The sequence below is a fragment of the Giraffa tippelskirchi genome, chromosome 9, assembly GCF_054371585.1.
Source record: "Giraffa tippelskirchi isolate mGirTip1 chromosome 9, T2T-mGirTip1v1.2.pri, whole genome shotgun sequence".
Classification (NCBI taxonomy): domain Eukaryota; kingdom Metazoa; phylum Chordata; class Mammalia; order Artiodactyla; family Giraffidae; genus Giraffa; species Giraffa tippelskirchi.
The window spans coordinates 39,641,405-39,659,012 of record NC_137283.1 but is presented as its reverse complement, the minus strand read 5'-3'; the positions used below and the strand labels follow the sequence as shown (position 1 = coordinate 39,659,012).

At 40.6% G+C, this 17,608-nt stretch overlaps 1 protein-coding gene across 41 annotated transcripts in view; it reads right to left on the bottom strand.

Moving 5' to 3' along the window:
* Positions 1-17,608, bottom strand: part of FHIT (fragile histidine triad diadenosine triphosphatase) — a 1,651,033-nt gene that overhangs the window by 415,105 nt on the left and 1,218,320 nt on the right. For 3 of the 41 annotated variants that reach the window (XM_081524702.1, XM_081524699.1, XM_081524705.1), the window contains one exon: positions 12,277-12,395. The exons of the other annotated variants lie outside the window; for them this stretch is intronic. The gene's annotated coding sequence lies outside the window, so the exon portion shown is untranslated. The remainder of the gene's footprint in view (positions 1-12,276; positions 12,396-17,608) is intronic. 41 annotated transcript variants of the gene reach the window in all.

Genomic DNA, 17,608 nt, shown 5'->3' with positions numbered 1-17,608 from the left:
ATTGAAGGTCCTGTTAAAACAATTTATAACCTATCATTATACTTCAGGAGTGATGTGACCTGGAATGAGAGACACTCAGAAACATTTATCACATGAGTATGCTCTTATGAGTCACTCAATTTTGTCCACATTTTCAGTTCTATGAGGAGAAATTCATCACTTTTTTCGAACAATTTATCTGCCACCAAGAGACACAAGACCAGTTTGGAGACTAGAGGTCTCTAGTAGTTCTGGTGTTTATCCTGTCATTGAAGGCTTATTTTTGCACTAGCCAGTATTGCCACCAAAATCAGATTCATCAATAAAAGGTCCACCTTACAAATGAAAATGTCATCTTCTATTTTCATTGATGACTGTGTCTTTCCACATCTTTGGGTATCCCTTCTTATAGTTCAACCTATACTCATCTGCAAAAGCTGACTGCTAGGCAGCTCCACTATCCTGCCTTTGAAAATGACCTAGATGTGGGATGCAGCATTTCACATTGTTAAATGCATTAAATCACTATCTGTTGTTAGGGTGGATCTTCTCTGATCACAGTGTCATCTAATCCACATTTAGCTATCAGGAGCACATCTACAAAAGAGCACTTAAGTCAAATAAGTTTTATGCACCCATTCTTACGTTATATACTTTAGTGAGTGTTACTCTTATTTGATGCTGATTTTATTTACTGACAACATGAAAACCTGTGCTTGACACCAACTAGCCTTGTATCACCAAACTAGTCACACTGATTTTCTGAGCACCATTTCTTTCCTTTGTAAAATTAGGAGTTTGGGTTACATCAGTGATTCATGAAAGCAGAGTTCACTCTCAGGCTGGCTACCCTATCCCTTAAGGATTTTGCAAGGAGTCCAACACAGTAGATTAGACCTGGTGGAGACTCTCAAAATTCTTCATTTTAGTAAGTTCCCAGACGATTCACACTGGGACCTCTGATAGGAATAATGGGCTAGATACAGCTAAACCCATCTACAATAGTATTTACTGAATTCATTCAACCATTAGGTGAAAAAAGAAAAAGCATGCTCAATCAGACCAATAATCCTTTCTGTGGAGCCATAGAACCAGGATGGAATGATGAATGTGAGGATCCTAGCAGCCAGCATTTGGATTCCCATTCCACCCTCTGTATGACTCTGGATATGTCTGTTAATCTCTCAAAATTTAGGGCTCCTTCTTCATAAAATGGGGATAATAAATCCTACTTTAGAGAGAGATGGTACAAATTCATGGAAAAAATTTACATATAAAGTCCTTTAAAAAACAGAAGCATTGCGGATACCCAGGAGGACTAAGGTTGAGCTTTATTCATTGTTCCAGGCTTTATGGCAATTAGTACATAGGAAGTGCTAAAAAAAAAAAAAACAATGGTTTGCAGGAACACAATTTAATTCTACTACCTATGAGATGCTATTTATTCAGTATATTTTTACTGAGTGCTTACTATGTGTGAGACACTGTGATAGCTGGGTTGCCCCTTTAGATCCATCCCTCCCCTTATGGCTCTGTTCTCTGCTCCAGAAGCCTGACCTGCATCCGCTACACTGATTGAGTCCCTTGCCTCTGGGCTTCCTGTGTCAACTGGCTCCAGAAGGTTCCAGCAGGAGATCAGATGAAGAGATAAAAGAGAAGTCAAGTCCCATTCCCAAAGCCCCCGGGCTCCTCCAAAGTCAGCATGCTCTTCCAATTCTCTTTCCTGCTGTGTTGCAGGATTATACCTTCCCCTCATCTCTCTGGGTTTCAGTCATGAGAACTCCTCCGTAGCTCCCTCCATTCCCTATGGTTCTTCTCCACCTGAGCCCCACTCCTCCACATATGTCCTTTGGAAAGAATCTCTCCTGAGCTCATCCTCATTCAAGTGTGCCCTCTGTCTGGGAGTCCAGGGCAAGCACTGAACTTGGACTGGGAGTTGGGAGATAAAAGTATTAAACAACAACAAAAAGTCATCTTTTGCCCTCACTGGGTTCTAACAATGACCACTATCATTCCAAAAATCATAATAAGCAGCTACCATTTCTTGGACACATATCCCATGCTAAACTCTACAGAAACTGCACTGAGGTTGGTACAATTATGGTACCTATTTAAAAAGTAAAGAACAAAAACTGAAGCTCCAAAATATAAAGATCACAGTATTAAGCAACAGTATTTAGATTCAAGCCAGGGTCAACCCAATCTAGAGCACATCCTCTCAAACACAGCAGTGTTGCTGAGTTGTCCTCAACAACGTCCCTGACAAAGGATCCTCAGTGTGAATTATAAGAAATTCCCTCAAACCCTTCTTCAGACCTGACCATACTCAGAAAGCCCAGTTCATCCGTTAGGGAGAATTGAAATCTATCCTCTTATCACTTCTACATATCCATTTGCTTACAAGTTCCCTCCCTTGCAAGCTAATACACACCTGAATTTTCCTGAAACTAGCAGGCTTTGTTCAACCTACTGAATCTGCCACCTTCTTACACAACTCAAGAGCAATGCAGAAAAGCAGTGGAGAGGACCCTGGATGCTGGGAGTGTGTCCTGGCACTTGGTTGGCCCACATGGTGAGGTCGGGCACTTTCTCGCACTTGCCTGAGCTATCCCTCTGTATTTAAAGGTGGTCATCCTCTCCAACCCAGAAACCAGAGAACTCGGCTCATCTATGTTTTTAAAATAGACAGCCTAACCCAAGCTAGTCTGACAGACACACAGCTGAATGAACTTTATTAATTAGTACCCAGACCTTTTGAAAATTGATTTCCACTTTGATCCCAGCCTGTGTGTTTTTATCTCCGATATCTAAATAGCAAATCAGGTTATCTTATAATTAAGTGATAATCTTTATGACAGAGGAGATGACAGGACTATAAATGACTTATGCAAGTGATTAAAATAACTTCCTCCCTCTTCCCACTCAACCCTGGAAATGTTCTCCAACTTCACAGAGCTATTAGTTGTTAATAAACTTCTCTGACATCATGATATGACCCACATTCCGATTCAACAAGATCACATACACACTAAGTCACTCTCCAGAAACCATACAGGCTTTACTCTTTATGCTTAAATAAGTATACCCGAATAGCTTTGAGGAGCTCACAAATCCAGTAAAAACAATTGACTTTACTACTTTACTATTCTCCAAGGCAGGCTTCACCAATACGTGAACCAGGAACTTCCAGATGTTCAAGCTGGTTTTAGAAAAGGCAGAGGAACCAGAGATCAAATTGCCAACACCCGCTGGATCATAGAAAAAGCAAGAGAGTTCCAGAAAAAACATCTATTTCTGCTTTATTGACTATACCAAAGCTGTTGACTGTGTGGATCATGAAAAACTGTGGAAAATTTTGAAAGAGATGGGAATACCAGACCACCTGACCTGCCTCTTGAGAAACTTGTATGCAGGTCACGAAGCAACAGTTAGAACTGGACATGGAACAATAGACTGGTTCCAAACAGGAAAAGGAGTACATCAAGGCTGTATATCGTCACCCTGCTTATTTAACTTATATGCAGAGTACATCATGTGAAATGCTGGACTGGATGAAGCACAAGCTGGAATCAAGATTGCCAGGAGAAATATCAATAACCTCAGATATGTAGATGACACCACCCTTATGGCAGAAAGTGAAGAAGAACTAAAGAGCCTCTTGATGAAAGTGAAAGAGAAGAGTGGAAAAGTTGGCTTAAAACTTAACATTCAAAAAAACAAAGATCATGGCATCCAGTCCCATCACTTCATGGCAAATAGATGGGGAAACAGTGGAAACAGTGACAGGCTTTATTTTTAGGGGCTCCAAAATCACTGCAGATGGTGACTGCAGCCATGAAATTAAAAGATGCTTACTCCTTGGAAGCAAAGTTATGAGCAACCTAGACAGCATATTAAAAAGCAGAGACATTACTTTGGGCACAAAGGTCTGCCTAGTCAAGTCTATGGTTTTTCCAGTAGTCGTGTATGGATGTGAGAGTTGGACTATAAAGAAAGCTGAGCACCGAAGAATTGATGCTTTTGAACTGTGGTGTTGGAGAAGACCCTTGAGAGTCCCTTGGACTGCAAGGAGATCCAACCAGTCCATGCTAAAGGAGATCAGTCCTGGGTGTTCATTGGAAGGACTGATGTTGAAGCTGAAACTCCAATCCTTTGGCCACCTGATGCAAAGAGATGACTCATATGAAAAGACCCTGATGCTGGGAAAGATTGAAGGCAGGAGGAGAAGGGGACAACAGAGGATGAGATGGATGGATGGCATCACCGACTCAATGGACATGAGTTTGGGTAAACTCCGGGAGTTGGTGATGGACAGGGAGGCCTGGCATGCTGCAGTCCATGGGGTCACAAAGAATCGGACATGACTGAGCAAGTGAACTGAACTGAACTCTACTATTCAAATAGTTAAACCTTGCAGATATGGCTATATGTCTAGGTCTGCCAAAAAATATATTATACACACATGCATACTTACACATTTGGTTTAAAGTAACCTTAGGGTTACTATTGATACATTTTTAAGCATTTAGTATATAATAAGAATAAATGGCTATAAGTAGGTAAATTTTACTTTAATGAATAAATGATTGTTTATTGAGCATTTATTGGTACTGATTATTCTTGGAGTTCAGGATACTATAATAAAAAGATACAATCTCTGTCTTTAGGCAAAGCAGTACCAAGTGCAAGAAGGGGGATAACAGATAACAGTTATTCTACAGCTAACTGGATACCACAGTAATTGAGGATCGGGGGAAAGAGTGCTAAGGTTGATTAGCAATGTCTGCCATTACTGTTGACAGGAGTAACAGTCCATTCATGTATGCTTAATGAACACTACACAAATAAAGAGATCTTCTCATTGTGCTAAAAGCTCCTCTGGAAATGAAAACCGCACCCTCTTCCATTGTCTTAGAGGCCAGTTGTCCAGATCACCACACTTACTGAGTTGGCCAAAGAATTTGTTTGGGTTTTTCCATACGATGTTATGGAAAACCCGAACAAATGTTTTGGTCAACCCAATATAATGTGTCAGCTGGTCTTTCCGTCAAACTGAATAAATTTTTTTTGCCAAACTCTAGACCTTCACCTAGAACATCTTCCTTTCTATCCACCTTCTACAGCCAGAACTTCCCATCTTCCAGGGTTGAAATATCACCCCTCTTCCAGACAGCTTCCCATTTTCTCCTTATTTAAGTTGGCCCTTCCTGTTGTCATTGCCTCTCTCCTCCTTATTCCCCTTGTAATACTTACTTTTGAAAATAATTATATTTATTTCCTGTGTATGTGTGTCTGTATGTGTCCTATCTTCCATGACTATAATCCAAGCCACACAAACCTGGGAAATAGGCTGGCCTTGCTCATAGATATATTATCCCCAGCATTGAAGTCAGAGCCCGGTATGGGTTAGATGGTCAATAGTTATTTGTTAAATGAATGAACATATGACCTCAAATCTTTTCACCTTAAGAGGAAGAATGTAAACCATTTGACAAGAGGAAAAAATTAAAAGGTTAGCAATAGTTAATGGTTGCGGCAAACATGATTACGGACCTTCGACAGATGTTAAAAGAATGGAGACAGTCCTTTAGCATATTTGCTGCATCATCCTTACTTGAAGGGGCTTCCCAGGTGACTCAGTGGTAAAGAACCTACCTATCAATGCAAAAGACGCAGGTTTCATCCCTGGGTCAGGAAGATCCCCTGGAGCAGGAAATGATAACCCACTCCAGTATTCTTGCCTGGAGAATCCCATGGACAGAGGAACCTGGAGGGCTACAGGCCATGGGGTTGCAAACAGTTGGACATGACTGAGCAAATTGAGCACGCACACATGCCCTACATGACAGGGAATTTTAAGTTGTCCATGTCCATTACTTAATAAATGAGAATTTCTGTGTGACTAACCGGGGTAAGAAATTGATAAGTGAGTACTGGGTGAGGGCGGGTGAAAGTCTGAGAATTTCCTCTACTCTTGCCTTTCTTTCTAACGGCTTATTTTTACACTGATTTTTATGGATCTGCATTCAACAGTGAAGGTAAATTAAATGAAATTCTGGAGACTGATCAGCAGAATTTTTTTAAATCAAAATTTCCAAAAGTGGTTGCTGAGCCCACTATCTAACATATTTTATTATACCTGAGTGATATTGAGAAGAACCTTACACTTAAATGTGCTCCTGAGTTATATTACTGGAGATAAATGAGATTCTGAAATAATAACTAAAACCAAGTTAATATATAAACATCTAGCCAATAGAGAATTGAAAAAACAAAGAAGTGATTTTGTACCTACTGAAATACGAAAGAGGATGGTAAGATCGGAATTTAATGTGGATTGGTATTATAAAATCTGATTTATTACTGTGATGGAACATGCTTTATGGCTCTGAAAACATCTGAAGTTTCGACTGCCATGGTCAGATGGTAAAGACATGAGGGTCAGTGCTGCTTTGGGAGGGCAGACGCCAAACCCATGAACCTCAAAATCAGATATGCTTAGCTGAAGAAACTCCAAAGGTCTCCATATCTGGACTCGACTGCACGCCACCCCACCAATTTCCACTCTTCCTTCTCTAATGAAATACCAAAGGGAAGTCATAAAAGACTTGGGGGACAGCTCCTTGCCAGGACTTCTCCTGTACAGAGGGATGCACAGGGCATGGGTCAAGGTAAGCAGAGATCTCCCCTCTCCCCATCACATATTGGGAATGACAGAGAATATGACTCAGTGTCCCAGGCCTCTTGTGTAACTGGCTAATGTGACGAATAGAGAAGGGAAAGGGCATTACCTAAAGGTGGAAGGCTCCTTTGTTTTATTTCCTTAGTTCCATCCCCAAGCAGCCCTCTACCCACTCCACCCCACACCATTTGAAGGCCTGGAGGACAGAATTCAGAGTCAGGGACAAGGCTGGCCGTGTGGCAGCTGTAGCAGCAGCAAGACCAATCCAAGCACTGGGCAGAGCCCTCTCAGTATTAACCACGACCATAGCTACCCCTATCCCTCTTTTAATCTTAAAAGAGGAAGCATTTCAAATGACCTAAATCTAAAAATATAGTACTTCATGCTCATGACTATTTTAAACAGCATCTAAAGTAAAGGGGGAGAAAACAAAACAAAACAAAAAAAAACATGTTTCCATTTCTGTGGCTTCCCCCCCGCCCCCGCCTTGAAAAAAAGAAAATACTGTAGCTTGGTTGTCATTCAAACTAAAATCAGACTTTGTGCCAGCTGGAATCCTAGGTCTATTTATTACTGTGCACAGTTCTTACATTAACTGTTTGTTAAGGACTGGTTTTACTACACTGAGACATAATCATATAACTGAAGATCACCATGTGTACCAGAAAGATTGATTCAAGTGTGACCATTTGGGAGAATATGCTATTAAAGGACAAGTATAGCGATACTACTCAGTAACCGATGTAACTGTATTTTTGGAGAAATCAAATTTAAATGTAAGTAAATGCTTAATGAGTTTGGGCCAAGATGGAGACAGGAAAATATCCCTGGCATTTGCCACATTTGCACAACAGGTTCAGAAATAAATTCACAACTTTTTCATGCTCTGTAACACAGTTTTAGAGACTCCTGGAAAAGGTAATCTAATAGGAACAGTATCTTATTCTCCACTTTGGAGAACTGTTCACATTTGTTTCTTATGAGAGTTCTGAATGTAGTGGTTCTCAGCTCAGGTTGTAATTTTAGAAATGAGAGAATCAGAATTTCTGGGCATGGAGCCATATGCCTTTACAAAATTTCCTAAGTTTATACCTTCTCAGTTCATAGATTGAACACAACAGACAACCCAATAACTGTGTTCAGAGACACACATATACATGCAGCCAAGCCTGACCTAGATTTATAGGTCTTAGAAGGTCTGACTTCTGCAAGAGTAGGTTTCTGCTCAGACTCTCTTGCCAGGGAGAGAGAGAGAGATGGACATATACTCCTCTAACCCTAGAGTATTTATCAAGCTCACACTCAATGAACATGAGATGAAGTAGAGTGGGGTGGAGTGGAGGAAAGGGGTAAAGAAAGAAAGGGAATGATGGACAGAAAGGAAAGAGGGAGGCAAGGAAGTATCAAGGAAGTGCAAAGTATTAGTCGCTCGGTCATGTACAACTCTGCAACCCCATGGACTATAGCTTGCCAGGCTCCTCTGTTCTTCAGACAAGAATACTGGAATGGGTAGCTATTCCCTTCTCCAAGGGATCTTCCCTATCCAGGGATCAAACCTTGGTCCCCTGCATTTGCAGACAGATGCCTGGGCCACCAGGAAAGCCCAGCAGGGGACAGAAGGAAGCAAGAGGCTACTAAGGAAGTAAATACCCAGCTGAGAATAGAAGAATGGGAACCAAGAAAAAGAAGTAAATCCTCCAAGGCATTGTCCTCAGAAAGACAAAAGAGGAGAGAAAACTGGCCACAGGAGCTATAAGGTCAAGTGCTTTCAGAAGAGATGGGGAGATTCCTGAGATGGCACCCACTGGTGATGTCTTTTCCTTGCCAGGAACACGTGCAAACAAATGAATTCTGCACCCAGGACTGTGTTGATCAATGGTCACATCTTCAAAATGCCTCCAGAGATCAAGCAAATAGCATCCATATAAGACCACAGGTGAGAGGATGCTTGAACATCAAGCACAGGATCTATTTAATGGGGAAAAAAACTGTGCAGACCAAAGTGCTAAGCCCAGATTCTGTCCCCACAGCCCAGAGCTAACAAATCAATTCAATCCAAATACTTGTGAAACATCTGCAGTGGGGTTTTAATCAGAAACCTTTACTTGAATAGCTGCAACCTTCACCCTCTCCAAGCCTCATCACAGAGAGAAGAGCACAAGCATTTCAGTGTTTTTGAAGAGGCGGCGAGGTTTTTATAAGAAGTAACCCAACTCTGATTTCTTGGTACTGAGAAAGGAGAACCAACCAGCCCACGCCTGGCAGAGCTTCTCATCTTGGGCACTGGTGATGGGCAGCAGTCTCCACAGCAAGAGCCTACAAAGCCCCAAAAGATGCTGCAGAGAAACCAGCACATTGGCTGCAGTGAAGTTAATTTGTTGATTTTCTCACTTGATAATGTTGGAGCACTTTAGAGTTTTCCACCAGTAGGATTTGGGAGCAAAGCAGTATTTGTTTTCTGCATTTTCCTATTATTGATAGAGTGGCTCAAGGACTCTAACTCCGTCCAAATAAGTCCCCACCTCCAACCCAACAATGTTCTCGCTGTCCTGTACTTTTATCACAAAACTTCTCATCATTCGTAGTAATGCATTTACTTGTCTTGCTTACTGTCCGTTTCTTCCACTAAATTCGAATTCCATGAGCAGAGTCGAGCTTTGCTCATCCCTGAATCACTCCTATCTGGCACAAGGTAACATGGGATATATATATATATATTTTTTTTCTTTGCTGGTGGTTTGTCCATGTTACCTCTTGCTGCTACATGCGTTGTTACATCAACACACCTCCACCAGTGCCAGGCAGAAGGAGGACAGTGAGGGAAGCAACCCAAGAGTTCAATGTCAAGGTTATTTCTGGAGCCTCCATGTCTCATGTTCCATGACTGGGGATGAACTTCCCCTTTTTCCTAACACAAACTTGCCTGGCATGTTGTGTGATTAAGGCTGAGCCACTATCAAGCTCTGTTCTTACAGAAGGTTTTCTTTCAGAGTATCCTCACACATCCGCAGTGCCAGAGAAGTGTGGAAATTATGTTCCCATACAACTTACACAATGCTTCCCAGGTATTCCCAAGTATTTGCCTGCCCATGCAGGAGAGGCAGGAGACCCAGGTTCAACCCCTGGGTTGGGAAGATCCCCCGGAGAAGGAAATGGCAAACCACTCCAGTGTTCTTGCCTGAAAAGTTCCACGGAGAGAAGAGCCTGGCAGGCTACAGTCCATGGGGTCACAAAGAGTCGAACATGAGTGAGTGATGGAGCACACACAACTCACACATGACCTTGAACATCTAATACTGGTGACTGTAACACGCAGTTGCGGAGATCACACAGTGCTGACCCATGAGATGCGCTTGGGGCTGATATTCAACTGGGCTCCTCTCCTTAGGCCATGCCCCTCAGTGTGGGGCTGTGTCCCTAGAAGGGGTGTGCACTTTTTTTTCCCACAAATATGCTTTATGGTCTAGTAACAGTATTGATTTTTTAAAAAAGGAGAAAAGGTAAAACTCAATAGCATGTCGCAAGTAAAACCCAGTGACTTAGTAAGATGTATCATATCACTTCTAGTTTAATATGTTATCTGGTTTAATTAGAAAAAAATATTCACTAGTCACTTTAAGAAATACAGAATCCTTTTGGCATTAGCAAGGATAACTCCAGGGAGCTGTATTATTCAAACAATTTTCTATTTCAAAATACACAGGTAGTGAGAAGTAACAAATTATTACATTCCGACTAAATGCACAGAAACAACAAAGTTAATTAAGAAAACACTGAAGCAGCTTTTCCCAAAGGATACTCTGCTTCCCCAGGGCAGAAGGATTTCCTTGTAAGGAATTCCCCCACCTGATGGTAGAGCCAACTTATATGGGTAATTAATGATATTTTAACCTTTTAACCACTGAACTCACTTCTCATTTCCTTTCACAATGGGAAGTGAAGGTGATGAGGGGCAGAAGTCCCCTTGGAACACAAAAGGCATTTTTTCAAGAGCTTCTAAAATCTCATTTCAGTGATACAGCTGTATCTTCACGCTTAAACAAAAGTTAAAAATAAGAATAATAATTAAAGTGTGAGTTAGACTGGAAAAACCACCTACCATCTGTGATTCCCACTCTGGCAGGGAGCTGATTAAGTAGCCAGCTGTCAATCACTCTTGTCTCAGCAATTCTGTGACTAAGATGTGGGCTGGTGTCCTAACGAATGAATTTCATGTCCTTAAATGAAGCTAAATCAGGGTACTGATACTAATGGGGCCAAAGGTAGGAGTGGGTCAAAGGAGTACCGGATAAAAATCTAAATATTATTTCTTTCAGGCAAGGTCTCCTTGTAGTTGAAAAATTTCCAGGAAATCTGAGGCCTTTGGATCCATATTTAAAGGGAAGAAACTGGAAAGTAGACTCACAAAGTCAGTATCAGTGCAAACAGCCGATCACACCGAGTCAACAACTTCACCTGTAAAGTGGGGACAGGAAATATCTCCCAATGGTGTGCTATCAAGATAAAGTTATGTAATATACATAAATATTTTAACAGTGCCTGTACCTAAGAGACCTTGATTAATGTCAATGGAAATAAAAGACTGGCTATCTGTTTATCTTTTGACCCACCGAGTTAGTCAAACCTTTTCTTGACTATCACCACCTCCACCTAGGTAAGAACTACCTGCGGGTAGGGCTTTCCTATTGTGTAGCTTGATGCTCCTAACAATTTTGTGAGGCAGCAATGATTACACCTATTTTAAAGGTAATAAGACTGAAACTCAGTTCATACTCTCAGAGGCTTAGCATAAAGGTCTTTCATTGTAACAGCCTATTCCCTGCTTGCTTATCCCACACTGGGACAGAGGCTTTTGGCTCTACAAAAATTTCGCTCTTCAGCTGATTACAGGAAGTCAGAATTTATGGTTACCCAATCCAGAGTCCTGTACTAATAATGAAAAGTGATGGCTGGTAAGTATTTGTGAACCACATAAATGAGTGACTAAAGCCAAAGAAAGACACTTTGGCATTAGCTGGCCATGGCTGAGAAAGGGTGAGCCATATGGAATCCAAGAAACAAACAAACAATCAAAAAAGAGAGAAAAAAAGATACCTTCTTTCCTGCTCTAAGAAGATGAGGGAAAACATTTTTCTTGATTTCAACAATATTTCTTATAGAGAGAAATTTTCTAATCTAACAGACAAACTACAAGTTCAAACTAGTTAACCCTTTGCCCCAAGATGCCCTTCCCTCAGTAACTTTCCCACGTGCCTTTGCTCAGTGCATTCTCATGAAAAACTTTCAGAGTCAGGTTCTGCAATCTTCACGTTTTGGATAGAGACTGAGGCTCAGAGGAAGTGAGTGGTTTTATCAGTCAGAGTCGAGCTGCTCCAAACAGATAAAACAAGCTGATGCGACACATCGAAGTCACTGGGAGGGCTGGGAGTGTGGACTCCAGGAAGACACGCAGAATGACTCATGAGCAGTGCTGCTACTTCTGCCACCATTAGGAAGACAGAAAGTCAGGAAGCCACTGACAGAACCACTGATATGAGAAACGTATCGCCAGTATCGTGAACAGGGTTCAGAAAGCTGCTATCATCAACATCTCTGAATTTATAAGAAAACCATACCAGCCAGGAAATATGCTCCTCATGCTTTGCTTTTCAGTGACCCTGAAGTTCAAGACTGGATGCTGAAACACCACTGCCGAAAAGCCCAATGCGTCCTCCAGTGTTCTAGCCAGCAGAAACTGGAGAACAGAAAAAGATGGCCTCATCATAAAATTCAATATCAAAACCCCATATAACCCAATTGAAAAAAAAAAAAAATAGAAAAGGACCTAAACAGACATTTTCCCAAAGAAGACATGCAGATGGCCAAACAGGTACATGAACAGGCGTTCAACGTCACTAATAATCAAGGAAATATAATCAAAATCACAGTGATGTATCAACCTACACCTAACATACATACATTACTATGTACAAAACCAACAAGGACCTACTGCACAGCACAGGGAACTGTACTTAAAACTTTATAATAACTGATAAAGGAAAATAATTTGAAAAAATAGGTATATATGTATGTATAACAATTACTTTGCTGTATACCTGACACTAACACAATATTGCAAATCAACTGTACCTGAATTAAAAACAACAAAAAAAGCATCAAAATGGAAAAAGAAAACAACCTAACCTTAACTCTAACCAAAAAAAAAGACAAGAGATAAATGCTCACCAAGATGTGGAGAAAAGCGAACACTTGTACACCGTTGTTGATAATATAAACTGGTATAGCACTATGAAAAACACTGTGGAGGTTTCTCAAGAAATTAAAAACAGAACTACCATATGATCCAGCAACATTACTTCTGGATATTCATCCCAAGGAAACAAAATTATTATCTCAAATAGATATCTGTACTCCCATAATCACTGTAGCATTATTCACAATATTAAAGATATGGAAACAATCTAAATGGCTGAATAGAGGAATGGATCAGAATATATGGTATATGTATAAAACAGAATGCTATTAAGCTCTGAAAAAGAAGGAAACACTGTCATTTGCAACAACATGGATGAACCTGGAGAGTTTCTGTATGTATACAGTCACTCAGTTGTGTCAAACTCTCTGCAACCCCATGGACTGTGTAGCCCACCAGAGTTCTCTGTCCATGGAATTCTCCAGGCAAGAATACTGGAGTGGGTTGACATTTCCTTCTCCAGGGGATCTTCCCAACCCTGGGACTGAACACTGTGTCTTTACAATGGTAAAGACAGGTTCTTTACCATTTGAACCATCAGGAAAGCTCAAATACTAAATGAAACCAGACAGAGAAAGACAAATACTGCATAGTTTCACTTACATGTGAAATCTTAAAAAAAAAAAAATACTAGTTGCCAGGAACTAGGGTGTGAAACAGAATAGGGAGAGGTTTAGAATAGCACAAACTTTCAGTTAGAGATGAGTAAGGTGTGAGGATCTAGTGTGTAACATGGTGACTGTAACTACAACTATAGTTGCATAATTCACATTTTCTGAGAGAGTAGAACCTAAATGTTTTGACCAAAAAAAAAAAAAAAAAAGGAAGGGAGGGAGGGAGAAAAAGGTCTGCAACTCAACTCTGCCTTTGAAAACTCAAACAAATTCTTCTAACTGGCAAAAAGGGGATGGTATCCACAAGCCCAGCTTTAGGGGAGTGTGGGGAATATAGCTGTTCAGTAGAGGAAGGCAGAAGACCAGAAGTTTGAAAGGCTCCTTGGAGCCCAATCACCATGCCTACTGCAGAAGGCAGGCCATCCAATAGGTGTCTCAGAATGAAGAGGTGTGAGAATGAAAAAAAGCAGGCAAGACCAAGTGTATGGCTAAATGGATGGAGACAGGACAGATGAGGGGTTAGCTGAAGAGCCAAAAAGGATTTAGGACAACTAAAGTGAGGGGTCCATTTGGGAACTTTGCAAGGGATGAAGCAGAAGAGGCATAAGAAAGGCCAGATGACGCCGAGTCACTCACCTCGGCTAAGAAGAACCCTCAGCCTCCTGAGTATCCAAGAAGCCTGAACAATCTTGAGCTATTGCAGTTACCACATGGAACTGCAGCTACTCATTGTCTTGTCTTCTGCACTAACTCCCTTGAAAATGAGGACCAGAGGTCAAGGGCAGGGAGGAGCTATGTCATTTTTGTTTCTCCAGAACATGGAAGAGTCCATGCATGGCACATAACAAATGTTCAGTAAGTGTTTGTTGTATAGAATGACATCCCAGTTAAAGTTCTTTCCAGAATGCATATCCCATTGGCTAAAATATCATTCACTTAGAAAAAAGAAAATGTTCCCCTTACTTTAAATGCCTTTCATTATTTTAAAAAAAATCAGTTAATAACAGATTATAGATTGGTAACACAATTAAGAATATATCCCTGTAGTTTATTTTTGTGTGTTTATATATTGTAGTGAAAGTGAAAGTCACTCAGTCATGGCCCACTCTTTGCAACCCCATGGGCAATACAGTCCATGGAATTCTCCAGGCCAGAACACTGGAGTGGGTAGCCTTTCCCTTTGCCAGGGGATCTTCCCAATTCAGGGATTGAACCCAGGTCTCCCGCATTGTGGGCAGATTCTTTACCAGCTGAGCCACAAGAGAAGCCCAAGAATACTGGAATGGGTAGCCTATCTGTTTCTCCAGTGGATCTTCCCGACCCAGGAATTTAACCCAGGTCTCCTGCATTGCAGGCAGATTCTTTACCAACTGAGCTATCAGGGAAGTGACTAGTATTTCTGATAACTGAGCAAACATTCCTGCATTCTGCTAATAGCACTATTTTCCTGTAGGAAAGCACAGCTACTTCCCCCACAGGAAGGAATTAATCTGAGAGGCTTGACCTCAGCTCTGAGGTTTCAGGTGGGCACATGATCTGGATGAATAAATGAGAGTCTTATGTGAGATCCTAGCAATGAGTTAGTGAGTAATGATTTTTTTCTGCTGAGATCGATGCTACTGGTAAGATGGTAGCCTCGGACTGCCAAGGGCCACAGTAAGAAATAAGGTATCCAACCAAGAATCTAGCCTACATAGTACCATCAGAGCCCCAAAATGGAGAGAGAGAAATTCTTTTTGATCAGAGGACAGTTGCTTTACAGTATTGTATTGGTTTCTGCTGCATAATGATGTGAATCAACTATAATTATACATATATCCCCTTCCTCTTGAGCCTCTCTCCTAAGCCCCCACCCAGACCCCCTCCAGCCCTCTAGGTCATCAAAGAGCACCAGCTTGAGCTCTCTGTGCTATATAGCTGCTTCCCACTAGAAATCTATTTAACCCATGGGAATGTGTGTGTGTGTGTGTGTGTGTGTGTGTGTGTGTGCGCGCGCGCGCGCGCGCACGTGTGTGTATGTCAACTAAAAGTGGGTACCTGGATCTAGGGTGTCAAAGCTACCACAGGTCAATAGATTCCATTTAGGAGGTTAAAAAGTCACATATGGTTACTGTCTTCTCCCACCAAAAAGAACTCACATTTTTTTCATTTACTATAGTTATATTATTGGTTGAAGAAATGACTAAAAGCAGTAGAAGAATGGAACCCAATTTGGGAGACATCAATTTGTCAGTGATCTACGTAGCCGTCATTCCAATGACACGCAATCATCACATAGCTGGTCTTAAGAGAATTAAGGAAAAACCACAGGAAGCCCTTTACCTGTCTCTATGCACAGATAACTGATTAACAGAAAACAAGCATTACTAAAATGGCTTCAGAGATGTTCAGGGTTGTGCAAACTACACATGATTTGAAGAAAAAGTGATTACTTCAAGTGTCTCCCCAAAATGTTACTTGTAATTAGTGATAGTGAAACAGCAGGATGCCCATTTAAAAATCATTGCAGACTTCCCCCCAAATGTAGCCAAATGTGATACTAAAAGATCAAAGAAAGAAAGCCTCATCACTAAAATTATATAAATACAAGATCAGCCATTAAAACACAGGAAGAGCTGCTGTCATCTAAAATGGCCTTTGCTTGTCATTCACACTCATATAAAATTCCTAAAATCTGTCAGTGTAGTAGTTTCTAAGTGATATGTCAACAAATACATTCACTGAGAATACTTATTCTGCCTAGAGGCAATGTTTTTATAAAAACATCCTAAAGAGTCAACTGTTAAATCAATAAAATGAATGTTCTGAGCAGGTGTTTGGAATTGTGCTGATTTATCCATATTTTCCAGTTTAATTTCCACATTTACCACCAAACTTCTGCAGGAAAACATAAAATGTACCCAGAAGTATTATGCTTATCATAAATACGAGGACAGTTGTGCTAAACCTATCTGGGCTGGTAAGGGGGATTCATAAATCATTTTCATTTGCTTAAATTCTTAAAGTTTTCTGTTCAACCCACAGTGAATGCGATGCCAAATGTCATATAGTTTAAATGGCATTTTTAAGCCATTTGCAGCTGATGTTTTCATTAGGTATATTTATAAGACACAAAAAGGAAAAAAAAAATAGAAGATGAAGAAGGAATGAAATCTGACTCAAGGACTCAGGGAAGAAGAAATGAGTTACTATCCATTTCTTTTATATTTTTCTTTAGCACATCTGTCTAAAGCAGTGTAACAGTGGTCAAGAATGTGAGATCAAAAGCCAGACTTCACCAGCTCAAATCATAGCTGTGGCATTTACCACCTGCCAGACCCTGAAAAAGTTGTATAAACTGCATTTGCTTTGAAAAGGATAATGCCAGGACATACTTCATGAGGTTGTTGGGGGAATGGATTCTGGCATCGCTCAAAAAATATTTTGCATGGAGTTAGAAGAGGAAAGAAGTGTTCAATAAATGCTAGCTATTATAATGCTATGGTATTTGCCCCCTTGCCTACTGAGTAAACAGTGAATAGTGGCAGGGAATTGTTGTTTCAAGTTTTATTTATATAGTTATATTTCTTTCTGCACAAATGATGTAAGACATTCTTAAAAACATATGAGACACAATAAAATAGTCCAATATAAGAATCATAGTTAAATAAACAAGAGAAACAAAGGTTAATGACAAAAATAGAGGTAGGAATGAGACAAACAGTAAGAATCATAGAGAGATGGCTGTTACAATCACCTGCAAACTTGTCTTAAGCTTTCGGGCATCCAACATGTGAGATAATGGAAAAAAATACAGATTTCTTTACATATTCACAATATTTATATAGATTCATATCAATATTCTGTAGACAGATACAGATATATATATGCCTCAGATTTCTCATACACAGCTCCTAAAACCCTTATAATTTTAGAAATATTTTTTGTTTAATTTTTGTCCAGAGTTCCTGACACAGAGCTTCTGAAATGTTGGAATTCAGTGGGTGATAGGAGTATCTTCCGTTCAAATGGGGTGACTATGGGTGGGCTCTTGGATGGACGCTGGTCACTAGAAAGACCAAGCCATGATTAGAAGCTTGG